The sequence below is a fragment of the Lolium perenne genome, chromosome 4 (genome assembly GCF_019359855.2).
Source record: "Lolium perenne isolate Kyuss_39 chromosome 4, Kyuss_2.0, whole genome shotgun sequence".
NCBI classification, from domain to species: domain Eukaryota; kingdom Viridiplantae; phylum Streptophyta; class Magnoliopsida; order Poales; family Poaceae; genus Lolium; species Lolium perenne.
The window spans coordinates 302,403,004-302,416,825 of NC_067247.2; the positions used below are offsets into that span (position 1 = coordinate 302,403,004).

General features: G+C 38.8%; 1 long non-coding RNA gene across 4 annotated transcripts; it reads right to left on the reverse strand.

Annotated features, from left to right (window-relative positions):
- Positions 1-320: 320 nt before the first annotated feature.
- Positions 321-13,239, reverse strand: LOC127295960 (uncharacterized). 4 transcript variants are annotated; one of them, XR_011743719.1, is made up of 4 exons: positions 13,173-13,239; positions 4,127-4,241; positions 3,105-3,594; positions 321-2,963 (listed from the first exon to the last, which is right to left on the reverse strand). It is a non-coding gene; the product is annotated as an uncharacterized lncRNA (long non-coding RNA). The 4 variants fall into 4 exon arrangements; XR_011743720.1 differs by lacking the exon at positions 13,173-13,239 and having other exon boundaries at positions 3,105-3,216; positions 3,468-3,594; positions 4,127-4,753; XR_007848184.1 differs by lacking the exon at positions 13,173-13,239 and having other exon boundaries at positions 321-2,583; positions 4,127-4,753.
- Between the last annotated feature and the right edge of the window lie 583 nt (positions 13,240-13,822).

The following is a 13,822-nucleotide window of genomic DNA, read 5'->3' on the forward strand; positions in this document are numbered from 1 at the left end:
TCTCCTGGATCTGGGACTCAATGTGTTATGACTAAGCAAGTGAAAAACACACATGACCGTTCAAAATGGAAGCAAAGAAGAAATGAAAAAAAAAACATCCACATAAGTTGCACGACTGTGTTGCAATAGGAGACAATTTTCTGCCCGCCTTGTTAGCATACTTCAATGAAATTTAACTTAACTACTAAAATCTAATTTTCTACCATAATTCTTAGCATTCTACCTGTACATATAATGCAGTGCCATGCTTGTCATGCACACTTTCAAAACTAAAGTAATTACATGAGTTTCAAGGCATCGAAAAGTTAACTCTGACCATATGAATTAACTGTTATAGGGTTATCAGTTTGGGTTTTTGACAAAGATAAACAATCAACGGTCAAATGCAGCTCACATGTCCATCTCATGGGATTGCTGGAGAGTCTAGCCATCGGGTTTATGCCCTGATGGTATGAACCAATCAGCCTCAGAGCATGCTCATGTTTAACATCATACTTGAACAGCACCTCCTACCCCTTTAACGCCAACAGACTTGCCGACCTATGCATCTCAACACCTGCAGCACAAGTATACCCCAAATGAAAACATGAGCAAACCATTAGTTAATCACAAGTACAACTGAACTTACGACTGACTGTGACACATTGCAAAAAAAAGGAGTATGATTATCGCACTGATAAACTATTTGAAAACCGTTATACTGACGTTTCATGAAAATCTATTATGGATAAGCGGCGAGTGAGGAAACACATAGGGCTTACTTGTTCCAGAAGTACAAAAATAACCGAGCAAGAAGGATTGTCAATAGCAACATCCACATAAGTTGTTAACATTCCATTGAAGGGAAAGTGACATACAGTAAAACAGAGAAATGTAGCACACACAAGTAGACAAAATAAGGAAATATATTCTACAGATGAGCACTGGTTTGGGTACTAATTTATAACCCGAATAGATTACTGATCTAGAGTTGGGTTAAGGAATAGAGCATGCAAAACAAAGAACTAAATAGCATGATCTAACTAAAAGCAAAATCGATTCATAGAAATGTAAACAATATGGAAGAAATTATCATGGGAGATTACATGAAAAAAACATAGCAAGATAAACAACTAAAAAGGACTTTTGTGAAGTAAACTGGGAAATAATTCGAGTTAAATAGAGGATAATTTAAAATAACTGTGATGGATTGAAATAGTAGAATTGAAAAGGCATCAAAAGAGAAGCACAGCTGTGAACCATCGTACAGTGAGAATAAAGTAAAAGGTCGAGGAAACAATTAAAAAGCAAGAAAAAAGAAAGGGAAAAGTTGTTAGCAGCTTATATTAGAAAATGCAAGGAAATGATCAAGGTACAGAGAGAAGGAAGTGGTTCCTAGTTCAATAGCCCAAGATCTCAGCATGATATGGTTAAGTGCCAGTTGCAGACTCACATTAGTAGGTTTTATGCCTAGGAACTGGCTATGTAATGTAAATGGTTCCCTGCTAGGAAATATACTCAGTGTGTGTGATAAGAAAATAAGTAGTTAGATGAATGTACACAATGTGCGATAATTTTATTGCCACACCTCACCCATTGTTACAGGTATAGCTGGTCTGAACCTAGCTCCAAAATCGCTTTTAAAAATAAATAGAGGAAAATTAAGGGAAGCAAATGTACTTTGTGCGCAAATACAGAGACAATAAGGATGAACTGCTTAGGTATGAAGCAGTTGGGTCTTGTCACCTACCTGGAATCTTGCATCTTTGGTTGGACTAATTGTTGACGCTGAGGACGATGGCCACAATATAAAAGTCTATCAATTGATCAAAAACAGTTTTATCTTGCTTGCAGAAATCTAATTTCAGATCAATTATTTCTTTCATTTGAGCGTAAATTGCAATAATGTCACCTATGTACATGGTATGGTAATCTAGCTAGTAATCCTTTCGTCTACTAATAAGTGTATGTTAGGACATATCTTAAGTCAAACTCTATTAACTTTGACTAACTTTCTAGAAAAAAGTAGTAGCATTTATGGCACCAATTTAATATGGCTAGGCTCATCTTGACATGTAGTTCAATAGTACAGTAGTTTGATGTCGCATATGTTGTTATTTTTGTGTAATAATCTAGTCAACTTTAAAAATGTTTAACTTCCAAAAAAAAGCACTTACTCGTGGACGGAGGGAGTAGGGCACAATATTCTTATAGTGTATCACCTGACCCGATTGTACCTATATCTAGAACACAAAACTCAAGTATATATTAGGAAAAAGTACCTTTGTGTCTAGCCAAGGAAATTGATGATTTCTTGTGCAAAAGCCAAAACCTGCCGTTTGAGGTGGATTGGCCGGTGCATAGCTGCAAGGAGAATAAGCAAAACTAATTGAGGAAATGAACAACCACAGCCCACACAATCCAAAAGGAAACCAATCTGAAGAACGTGTGAACCAAAACGAACAAGAGGACCACATCCAACATAAAAAAACCATGACCAACATGACATCCTTTGCTTGAGCAGAAGAGAAACCGGCCTTGAGCCAAACTGGACCGACTTCTTCATGGCTTTCAGAGGCAAATTCCAGCGTGAACCTCATCTCCCTAGCATATCGCGGTTAGCACTGTGGAGCTGAGTATCCGGTGAAACAGAGGTGAAACAGAGGTGATGATAAGGCCAGTTTCTAATATGAACAATTACGGTGGACAATATTAAATTATACTCAAGGAAAATACTTTCTAATATGAACATAATGTAATTTGTCCTCTAGTGCTAAACCAAATTGGCAACAAATCAGTCCTTACTAACGAGCATTAAAAAACTCCTCTATAGACTTGATGACTTGATGTTAGTATGCAGGAATAATACTTACTTATACCACTCATAAAAAGATCACCTTATCTGAAGACGAACAAGTTCAGTACCACACAAAGCCAGTTCAGGAGCTCATTTGTTGATCCTTAAAAGGTGTTAATAAGCAGGCCTTCAGAGAGAAAGATTTAGCATTGATCATTAAGGAAATTTATAGGAAATGCATAAAGTAAAATAATTAATGTTCAATATCAAAAGCATGAAAACACTATCGATCTTCATTATTTTATTCTTCAATGGTGGCAAGGGTTACCTTAAGTGCTCATCATTAGGAGTTGAGTTTTGTTACGGACCAGCCAAAGTGAGAACAAAAAGGCAGAAACACATGAACGTAGGACATTGTTGATTGCTCTAGAGAGTTGACCCTGAAATAGTAGGAGAATTAAATATTTAGGGTACAACTATTCAACCTACAAAAGGGGAAATGCGCGAACCCACAAAGCATATTGAAGATCAACAACTATAATGACTGAAAGTAAAGCACAGCAATATTCTCAAATACGACCGCTGAAAGTAAAGCACAACTTTAATTTGGTACCAAATATAAGTTAGCAAAAGGCATATGTTTGATCAACTTCATTATAGGAAAACAAGCATAACAATCGATGAATTTTACCTAATCAAAGAAATACAGTAGCTATATTATCTGACATCCAACAATCTGACCAGGAAATAAAAGAGAACACTTCATAGCTCTAGGGATCAACATGAACTCTTCCTTCATACTCCATCTCAATTAATCTCTGAAATAGAAAAGCATAAGTTTCAGTACAGATGAATAGTCCAAGTTGGTATACATAACTGTACTATCTGTAATGTAATAGAAGGGAAAACAACCAGGTAAAGTGACATTTTAATATCTATAGTGTGTATGATAAAGATCATTTCTGATGTCTCAATATAACAATTATTACCATAGAAAATAATTATTGGATTCTCACTGTACATATAATTGATTAATTTTAACTAACTGCTGTTGAAGGTCAGTGTTGATGTGCCCAACGCCCACAATTGTGGTTGAAGGTAGAAATTAGAGCATATAGTCTACACTAATTTTCATAAGAAAAACAACCAATTATTCAGAGAAAAATATTTAGTAATAGTTTGGAAAAATCATGGTCGCCTTATCTAAGCAATATATTCATGATAACAACCTAGATCATAGGCAACAGATTATTACCTAGCGGGGAGATGGGGTTGAGTTGCCAAAATAACAATGTGATATACTACATATCCATGATAAAATTTATTCATGTTGTGTAGTATAAACAATACCTGGGTCTCGAGGGAACCAACTGATAGGTGCTGGAGATTTTTTATCTGCACGCGGCATGGAATGTTGCCGCTGACCATTGCAATACCGCACATGTGAGCACCATCACGTGTGCGCCTGAAATTAACGGGAAACACAAACATTAGCCTAAAATTATTTGTAGATAGGCTCTACTGGAATGTGCATCATGTCCACCAGTGAAATGAAAGGTACCCAAGCCTATCCTCTGTTTGGCCACAATTTGAAAACTTTCTTTTGCGAATAAATTTGAAAACTTGATTAACTTGCAAATTTAATTGATGCACGTTGAAAGAAGAAATACTCCATATTCAGTTATATGCGAAGATGCAAAGGAAGTTGGGAAAAGTAAATCTCGCATTTCCTATTAGCAGTAACATGCCAAAGCATTAAATTCATAACCTTCTGCTGATCTATAGAACTTGTATAGGCTACTACATAATTGGACTGCTAAAACACTGTTGCTCACCTAAAGAACACCACAATGAAGAAACAATTAGATTCCAAAACATGTTAGACCACAGAAGCACCACATCTGCATGTCGCTGAATCTGCACTTCTTATATAACAATAACAACTATTCCAGCAATATTCTAGAGCAATTTTGTAGTACACCGTTGATGACGCGTAAAACACACGCTCGTTGGGAACCCCAAGTGGAAGGTGTGATGCGTACAGCAGCAAGTTTCCCTCAGTAAGAAACCAAGGTTTATCGAACCAGTAGGAGTCAAGAAGCACGTTGAAGGTTGATGGCGGCGGGATGTAGTGCGGCGCAACACCAGGGATTCCGGCGCCAACGTGGAACCTGCACAACACAACCAAAGTACTTTGCCCCAACGAAACAGTGAGGTTGTCAATCTCACCGGCTTGCTGTAACAAAGGATTAACCGTATTGTGTGGAAGATGATTGTTTGCAGAAAACAGTAAAGAACAAGTATTGCAGTAGATTGTATGCGATGTAAAGAATAGGACCGGGGTCACAGTTCACTAGAGGTGTCTCTCCCATAAGATAAATAGCATGTTGGGTGAACAAATTACAGTCGGGCAATTGACAAATAGAGAGGGCATGACAATGCACATACATGATATGATAAATATAGTGAGATTTAATTGGGCATTACGACAAAGTACATAGACCACTATCCAGCATGCATCTATGCCTAAAAAGTCCACCTTCAGGTTATCATCCGAACCCCTTCCGGTATTAAGTTGCAAACAGCAGACAATTGCATTAAGTATGGTGCGTAATGTAATCAATAACTACATCCTTGGACATAGCATCAATGTTTTATCCCTAGTGGCAACAGCACATCCACAACCTTAGAACTTTCTGTCACTGTCCCAGATTTAATGGAGGCATGAACCCACTATCGAGCATAAATACTCCCTCTTGGAGTTAAGAGCAAAAACTTGGCCAGAGCCTCTACTAATAACGGAGAGCATGCAAGATCATAAACAACACATATGTAATAGATTGATAATCACCATAACATAGTATTCTCTATCCATCGGATCCCGACAAACACAACATATAGCATTACAGATAGATGATCTTGATCATGTTAGGCAGCTCACAAGATCCAACAATGAAGCACATAAGGAGAAGACGACCATCTAGCTACTGCTATGGACCCATAGTCCAGGGGTGAACTACTCACTCATCACTCCGGAGGCGACCATGGCGGTGAAGGGTCCTCCGGGAGATGATTCCCCTCTCCGGTAGGGTGCCGGAGGCGATCTCCTGAATCCCCCGAGATGGGATTGGCGGCGGTGGCGTCTCAGTAAGGTTTTCCGTATCGTGGCTCTCGGTACTGGGGGTTTCGCGACGGAGGCTTTAAGTAGGCGGAAGGGCAACGCAGGGGGCCACACGAGGGCCCCACACGCTAGGGCCGCGCCGCCCTAGTGTGGCGGCGCCTCGTGGCCCCACTTCCTTTCCCCCTCGGTCTTCTGGAAGCTTCGTGCAAAAATAGGACCCTGGGCGTTGATTTCGTCCAATTCCGAGAATATTTCCTTACTAGGATTTCTGAAACCAAAAACAGCAGAAAACAGCAACTGGCTCTTCGGCATCTTGTTAATAGGTTAGTGCCAGAAAATGCATAAATACGACATATAATGTGTATAAAACATGTAGATATCATCAATAATGTAGCATGGAACATAAGAAATTATCGATACGTCGGAGACATATCAGCATCCCCAAGCTTAGTTCCTGCTCATCCCGAGCAGGTAAACGATAACAAAGATAATTTCTGGAGTGACATGCCATCATAACCTTGATCATACTATTGTAAGCATATGTAATGAATGCAGCGATCAAAACAATGGTAATGACATGAGTAAACAAATGAATCATAAAGCAAAGACTTTTCATGAATAGTACTTCAAGACAAGCATCAATAAGTCTTGCATAAGAGTTAACTCATAAAGCAATAAATCAAAGTAAAGGTATTGAAGCAACACAAAGGAAGATTAAGTTTCAGCGGTTGCTTTCAACTTATAACATGTATATCTCATGGATATTGTCAATGTAAAGTAATATAACAAGTGCAATATGCAAGTATGTAGGAATCAATGCACAGTTCACACAAGTGTTTGCTTCTTGAGGTGGAGAGAAATAGGTGAACTGACTCAACATAAAAGTAAAAGAAAGGTCCTTCAAAGAGGAAAGCATCGATTGCTATATTTGTGCTAGAGCTTTGGTTTTGAAAACATGAAACAATTTTGTCAACGGTAGTAATAAAGCATATGTATCATGTAAATTATATCTTACAAGTTGCAAGCCTCATGCATAGTGTACTAATAGTGCCCGCACCTTGTCCTAATTAGCTTGGGTTAACACTGATCATCATTGCATAACATATGTTTCAACCAAGTGTCACAAAGGGGTACCTCTATGCCGCCTGTACAAGGGTCTAAGGAGAAAGTTCGCAATGGATTTCTCGCTTTTGATCATTCTTCAACTTAGACACCCATACCGGGACAACATAGACAACAGATAATGGACTCCTCTTTTAATGCTTAAGCATTCAACAACAGTTAATATTCTCATAAGAGATTGAGGTTTTATGTCCAAACTGAAACTTCCACCATGATTCATGGCTTTAGTTGGCGGCCCAATGTTCTTCTCTAACAGTATGCATACTCAGACCATTTGGTTGTGAAAACCGCCCTTACTTCAGACAAGACGAACATGCATATCAACTCACATGATATTCAACAAAAAGTTGATGGCGTCCCCAGGAACATGGTTATCGCACAACAAGCAACTTAATAAGAAATAAAGTGCATAAGTACATATTCAATACCACAATAGTTTTTTAGGCTATTTTGTCCCATGAGCTATATATTGCAAAGGCGAATGATGGAAATTTAAAGGTAGCACTCAAGCAATTTACTTTGGAATGGCGGAGAAATACCATGTAGTAGGTAGGTATGGTGGACACAAATGGCATAGTGGTTGGCTCAAGGATTTTGGATGCATGAGAAGTATTCCCTCTCGATACAAGGTTTAGGCTAGCAAGGTTATTTGAAACAAACACAAGGATGAACGGTGCAGCAAAACTCACATAAAATACGTATTGTAAACATTATAAGACTCTACACCGTCTTCCTTGTTGTTCAAAACTCAATACTAGAAATTATCTAGACTTTAGAGAGACCAAATATGCAAACCAAATTTTAGCAAGCTCTATGTATTTCTTCATTAATGGGTGCAAAGTATATGATGCAAGAGCTTAAACATGAGCACAACAATTGCCAAGTATCAAATTATTCAAGACATTTTAGAATTACTACATGTAGCATTTCCCGATTCCAACCATATAACAATTTAACGAAGAAGATTCAACCTTCGCCATGAATACTATGAGTAAAGCCTAAGGACATATTTGTCCATATGCAACAGCGGAGCGTGTCTCTCTCCCACACAATGAATGCTAGGATCCATTTTATTCAAACAAAAACAAAAACAAAAACAAACAGACGCTCCAAGCAAAGTACATAAGATGTGACTGAATAAAAATATAGTTTCAGGGGAGGAACCTGATGATGTTGTCGATGAAGAAGGGGATGCCTTGGGCATCCCCAAGCTTAGACGCTTGAGTCTTCTTAAAATATGCAGGGGTGAACCACCGGGGCATCCCCAAGCTTAGAGCTTTCACTCCTCTTGATCATAGTATATCATACTCCTCTCTCGACCCTTGAAAACTTCCTTCACACCAAACTTCAAGCAAACTCATTAGAGGGTTAGTGCACAATAAAAATCCACATGTTCAGAGGTGACACAATCATTCTTAACACTTCTGGACATTGCACAAAGCTACTGGACATTAATGGATCAAAGAAATTCATCCAACATAGAAAAAGAGGCAATGCGAAATAAAAGGCAGAATCTGTCAAAAACAGAACAGTCCGTAAAGACGAACCTGGAAGGGGCACTTAACTTGCTCAAACGGAAAAACTCAAAACTAATGAAAGTTGCGTACATATCTGAGGATCACGCACGTCAATTTGCAGATTTTTTTGATTTTTTTACAGAGACTTCTGCGTGAATTCGTGACAGACAGCAATGCTGTTTCTGTGCAGCAATCCAAATCTAGCATCAACTTTACCATAGAGACTTTACTTGGCACAAAAACATGATAAGGAGAGGTTGCTACAGTAGTAAACAACTTCCAAGACTCAAATATAAAACAAAGTACTGTAGTAAAAACATGGGTTGTCTCCCATAAGCGCTTTTCTTTAACGCCTTTCAGCTAGGCGCAGAAAGTGTATATCAAGTATTATCAAGAAATGAAGCATCGACATCATAATTTGTTCTAATAAGAGAATCGTAAGGTAACTTCATTCTTTTTCTAGGGAAGTGTTCCATACCTTTCTTGAGAGGAAATTGATATTTAATATTACCTTCCTTCATATCAATAGTAGCACCAACGGTTCGAAGAAAAGGTCTTCCCAATATAATGGGACAAGATGCATTGCATTCAATATCCAAGACAACGAAATCAACGGGGACAAGGTTATTGTTAACCATAATGCGAACATTATCAACTCTCCCCAAAGGTTTCTTTTTAGCATTATCAGCGAGATTAACATCCAAATAACAATTTTTCAATGGTGGCAAGTCAAGCATATCATAGACTTTCTTAGGCATAACAGAAATACTTGCACCAAGATCACATAAAGCATTACAATCAAAATCATTGACCCTCATCTTAATGATGGGCTCCCAACCATCTTCTAACTTCCTAGGAATAGAAGTTTCAAGTTTTAGTTTCTCTTCTCTAGCTTTGATGAGAGCATTTGTAATATGTTTTGTAAAGGCCAAATTTATAGCACTAGCGTTGGGACTCTTAGCAAGTTTTTGTAAGAACTTTATAACTTCAGAGATGTGGCAATCATCAAAATCCAAACCATTATGATCTACAGCAATGGGATCATCACCCCCAATGTTGGAAAAAATTTCAGCAGTTTTATCACAAGCAGTTTCAGCAGTTTTAGCAATTTCAGGCAGTTTTGTACGCTTTGCACTAGGAGTAGAAACATTGCCAACACCAATTATTTTACCATTGATAGTAGGAGGTGTAGCAACATGTGAATCATTATCATTACTAGTGGTGGTAATAGTCCAAACTTTAGCTATATTATTCTCTTTAGCTAGTTTTTCATTTTCTTCTCTATCCCACCTAGCACGCAATTCAGCCATTAATCTTATATTCTCATTAATTCTAACTTGGATGGCATTTGCTGTAGTAGTAATCTTATTATCAATGTCCTCAGGTTTAGCAGCCATTTTATTAATTAAAGAGGATTGTGACGCGGACATGTATGAGATTCGGTTTTCAGCATTTGAAATTTTAGTTTGCAAACCCGAAATCTCCATATTCAAGTTTTCAAGTTGATTTCCTATATTTTTCAACAAGGTAGATTGTTCATTCATAGTTTTAGTAAACAATTGATTTTGCTCATATTGTGATTGCATAAAGCTCTTAGTGGATCTTTCAATTTCTAGCATCTTTTCCTCATATCTACCATAAGAATTACCATAATCATTACCACTGGCAGGATATGGCCTATAGTTGTTACCCAAATTGTTCCTATAAGCATTGTTTTTGAAATTATTATTTTTAATGAAATTCACATCAACATTTTCTACTTGAGCAACCAATGAAGCTAAAAGAACATTATTAGGATCAACATTAGATCTACCATTCACAAGCATAGACATAATCACATCAATCTTATCACTCAAGGAGGAGGTTTCTTTGACAGAATTTACCTTCTTACCTTGTGGAACCCTTTCAGTGTGCCATTCAGAGTAATTTATCATCATATCATCAAGAAGCTTTGTAGCCGCCCCCAAAGTGATGGACATAAAGGTACCTCCAGCAGCTGAATCCAATAGGTTCCGCGAAGAAAAATTTAGTCCTGCATAGAAGGTTTGGATGATCATCCAAGTAGTCAGTCCATGGGTTGGGCAATTTTTTACCAAAGATTTCATTCTCTCCCATGCTTGAGCAACATGTTCATTATCTAATTGTTTAAAATTCATTATGCTACTTCTCAAAGATATAATTTTAGCGGGAGGATAATATCTACCAATAAAAGCATCCTTACATTTAGTCCATGAATCAATACTATTCTTAGGCAAAGATAGCAACCAATCTTTAGCTCTTCCTCTTAATGAGAAAGGAAACAATTTCAATTTTATAATATCACCATCTACATCTTTATACTTTTGCATTTCACATAGTTCAACAAAATTATTAAGATGGGCAGTAGCATCATCAGAACTAACACCAGAAAATTGCTCTCTCATAACAAGATTCAGTAAAGCAGGTTTAATTTCAAAGAATTCTGCTGTAGTAGCAGGTGGAGCAATAGGTGTGCATAGGAAATCATTATTATTTGTGGTTGTGAAGTCACACAACTTAGTATTTTCAGGGGTATTCATTTTAGCAATAGTAAATAAAGCAAACTAGATAAAGTAAATGCAAGTAACTAATTTTTTTGTGTTTTTGATATAGAGAGCAAGACAGTAAATAAAGTAAAACTAGCAACTATTTTTTTTGTGTTTTGTTTAAGTGCAGCAAACAAAGTAGTAAATAAAATAAAGCAAGACAAAAACAAAGTAAAGAGATTGGATTGTGTAGACTCCCCTTGCAGCGTGTCTTGATCTCCCCGGCAACGGCGCCAGAAAAAGAGCTGTTGCCGTGGGAGGCAATTCTCTGTGGTGTAGCTTTTCTTCGATCCCCGGCAATGGCGCCAGAAATTTAGCTTGATGACGCGTAAAACACACGCTCGTTGGGAACCCCAAGTGGAAGGTGTGATGCGTACAGCAGCAAGTTTCCCTCAGTAAGAAACCAAGGTTTATCGAACCAGTAGGAGTCAAGAAGCACGTTGAAGGTTGATGGCGGCGGGATGTAGTGCGGCGCAACACCAGGGATTCCGGCGCCAACGTGGAACCTGCACAACACAACCAAAGTACTTTGCCCCAACGAAACAGTGAGGTTGTCAATCTCACCGGCTTGCTGTAACAAAGGATTAACCGTATTGTGTGGAAGATGATTGTTTGCAGAAAACAGTAAAGAACAAGTATTGCAGTAGATTGTATGCGATGTAAAGAATAGGACCGGGGTCCACAGTTCACTAGAGGTGTCTCTCCCATAAGATAAATAGCATGTTGGGTGAACAAATTACAGTCGGGCAATTGACAAATAGAGAGGGCATGACAATGCACATACATGATATGATAAATATAGTGAGATTTAATTGGGCATTACGACAAAGTACATAGACCGCTATCCAGCATGCATCTATGCCTAAAAAGTCCACCTTCAGGTTATCATCCGAACCCCTTCCGGTATTAAGTTGCAAACAACAGACAATTGCATTAAGTATGGTGCGTAATGTAATCAATAACTACATCCTTGGACATAGCATCAATGTTTTATCCCTAGTGGCAACAGCACATCCACAACCTTAGAACTTTCTGTCACTGTCCCAGATTTAATGGAGGCATGAACCCACTATCGAGCATAAATACTCCCTCTTGGAGTTAAGAGCAAAAACTTGGCCAGAGCCTCTACTAATAACGGAGAGCATGCAAGATCATAAACAACACATAGGTAATAGATTGATAATCACCATAACATAGTATTCTCTATCCATCGGATCCCGACAAACACAACATATAGCATTACAGATAGATGATCTTGATCATGTTAGGCAGCTCACAAGATCCAACAATGAAGCACATAAGGAGAAGACGACCATCTAGCTACTGCTATGGACCCATAGTCCAGGGGTGAACTACTCACTCATCACTCCGGAGGCGACCATGGCGGTGAAGGGTCCTCCGGGAGATGATTCCCCTCTCCGACAGGGTGCCGGAGGCGATCTCCTGAATCCCCCGAGATGGGATTGGCGGCGGCGGCGTCTCAGTAAGGTTTTCCGTATCGTGGCTCTCGGTACTGGGGGTTTCGCGATGGAGGCTTTAAGTAGGCGGAAGGGCAACGCAGGGGGCCACACGAGGGCCCCACACGCTAGGGCCGCGCGGCCAAGGCCAGGGCCGCGCCGCCCTAGTGTGGCGGCGCCTTGTGGCCCCACTTCCTTTCCCCCTCGGTCTTCTGGAAGCTTCGTGCAAAAATAGGACCCTGGGCGTTGATTTCGTCCAATTCCGAGAATATTTCCTTACTAGGATTTCTGAAACCAAAAACAGCAGAAAATAGCAACTGGCTCTTCGGCATCTTGTTAATAGGTTAGTGCCGGAAAATGCATAAATACGACATATAATGTGTATAAAACATGTAGATATCATTAATAATGTAGCATGGAACATAAGAAATTATCGATACGTCGGAGACGTATCAACCGTCCGCCCCCAAAGGGGAAAATAAGATCATTTACATCAACTAACTTTGCATTCGATAATAGAAGTGCTTCAGTACAGAGAAATAAATAACATTTAAGAGGAAAATCCAAAGAGGGAGAAAATAAGTAAAACAATGCTCAGTTAGGAATAATGTTCACCTGGCACTTGTATTTGTCAGTTTGTCTTCTTCCATGCTCAAAGATAATTAGAAAGCTCGACACTGAAAAAGAAGACAATAATTCGGCGATATTAGGAATTGCATACCAAATAAACAAGTGACATTGCAGCGGTCATCTATGAGGAAATCTAGAAAAGAAAGATAAATCACCTCATGTGTCGATGCCTCATGCCAAATATCAACTTCAAGTCACGTATCTTATCTTCTCTGCTACCTGCCCATAATATAGAGTCAAATTAGACCTTGGGGCTGCTCATGGAGGGACGAGGACAACAGGGGCGCCACGCTCCACCGCGCTGAGGACGACGACATCGATCTTGTTCCCTTGAGCCATCTCCCAGCCACCATAAGCAGAACTGCGTCATTACCTGCTTCAGGTAACATTGGGAAATATAAGTTTGGAGTATCACCCAGTATTAGTCAGCTGAGAGCAATAATCTAATAGAGAAATCAGATTATAGGTAAAAATAGCTCACATGAGAGTGCCTCAATAATTGCAATAGTCAGTTCTGATAACTTGTGAGACAAAATACAAACACAAGATAGAGGTAGTAAGTACGTGGATCAGAAAAACAATAACAAATTAGAACTAAAATGGTACAAAACTATTTTTTCAACTGGCTCACAGTA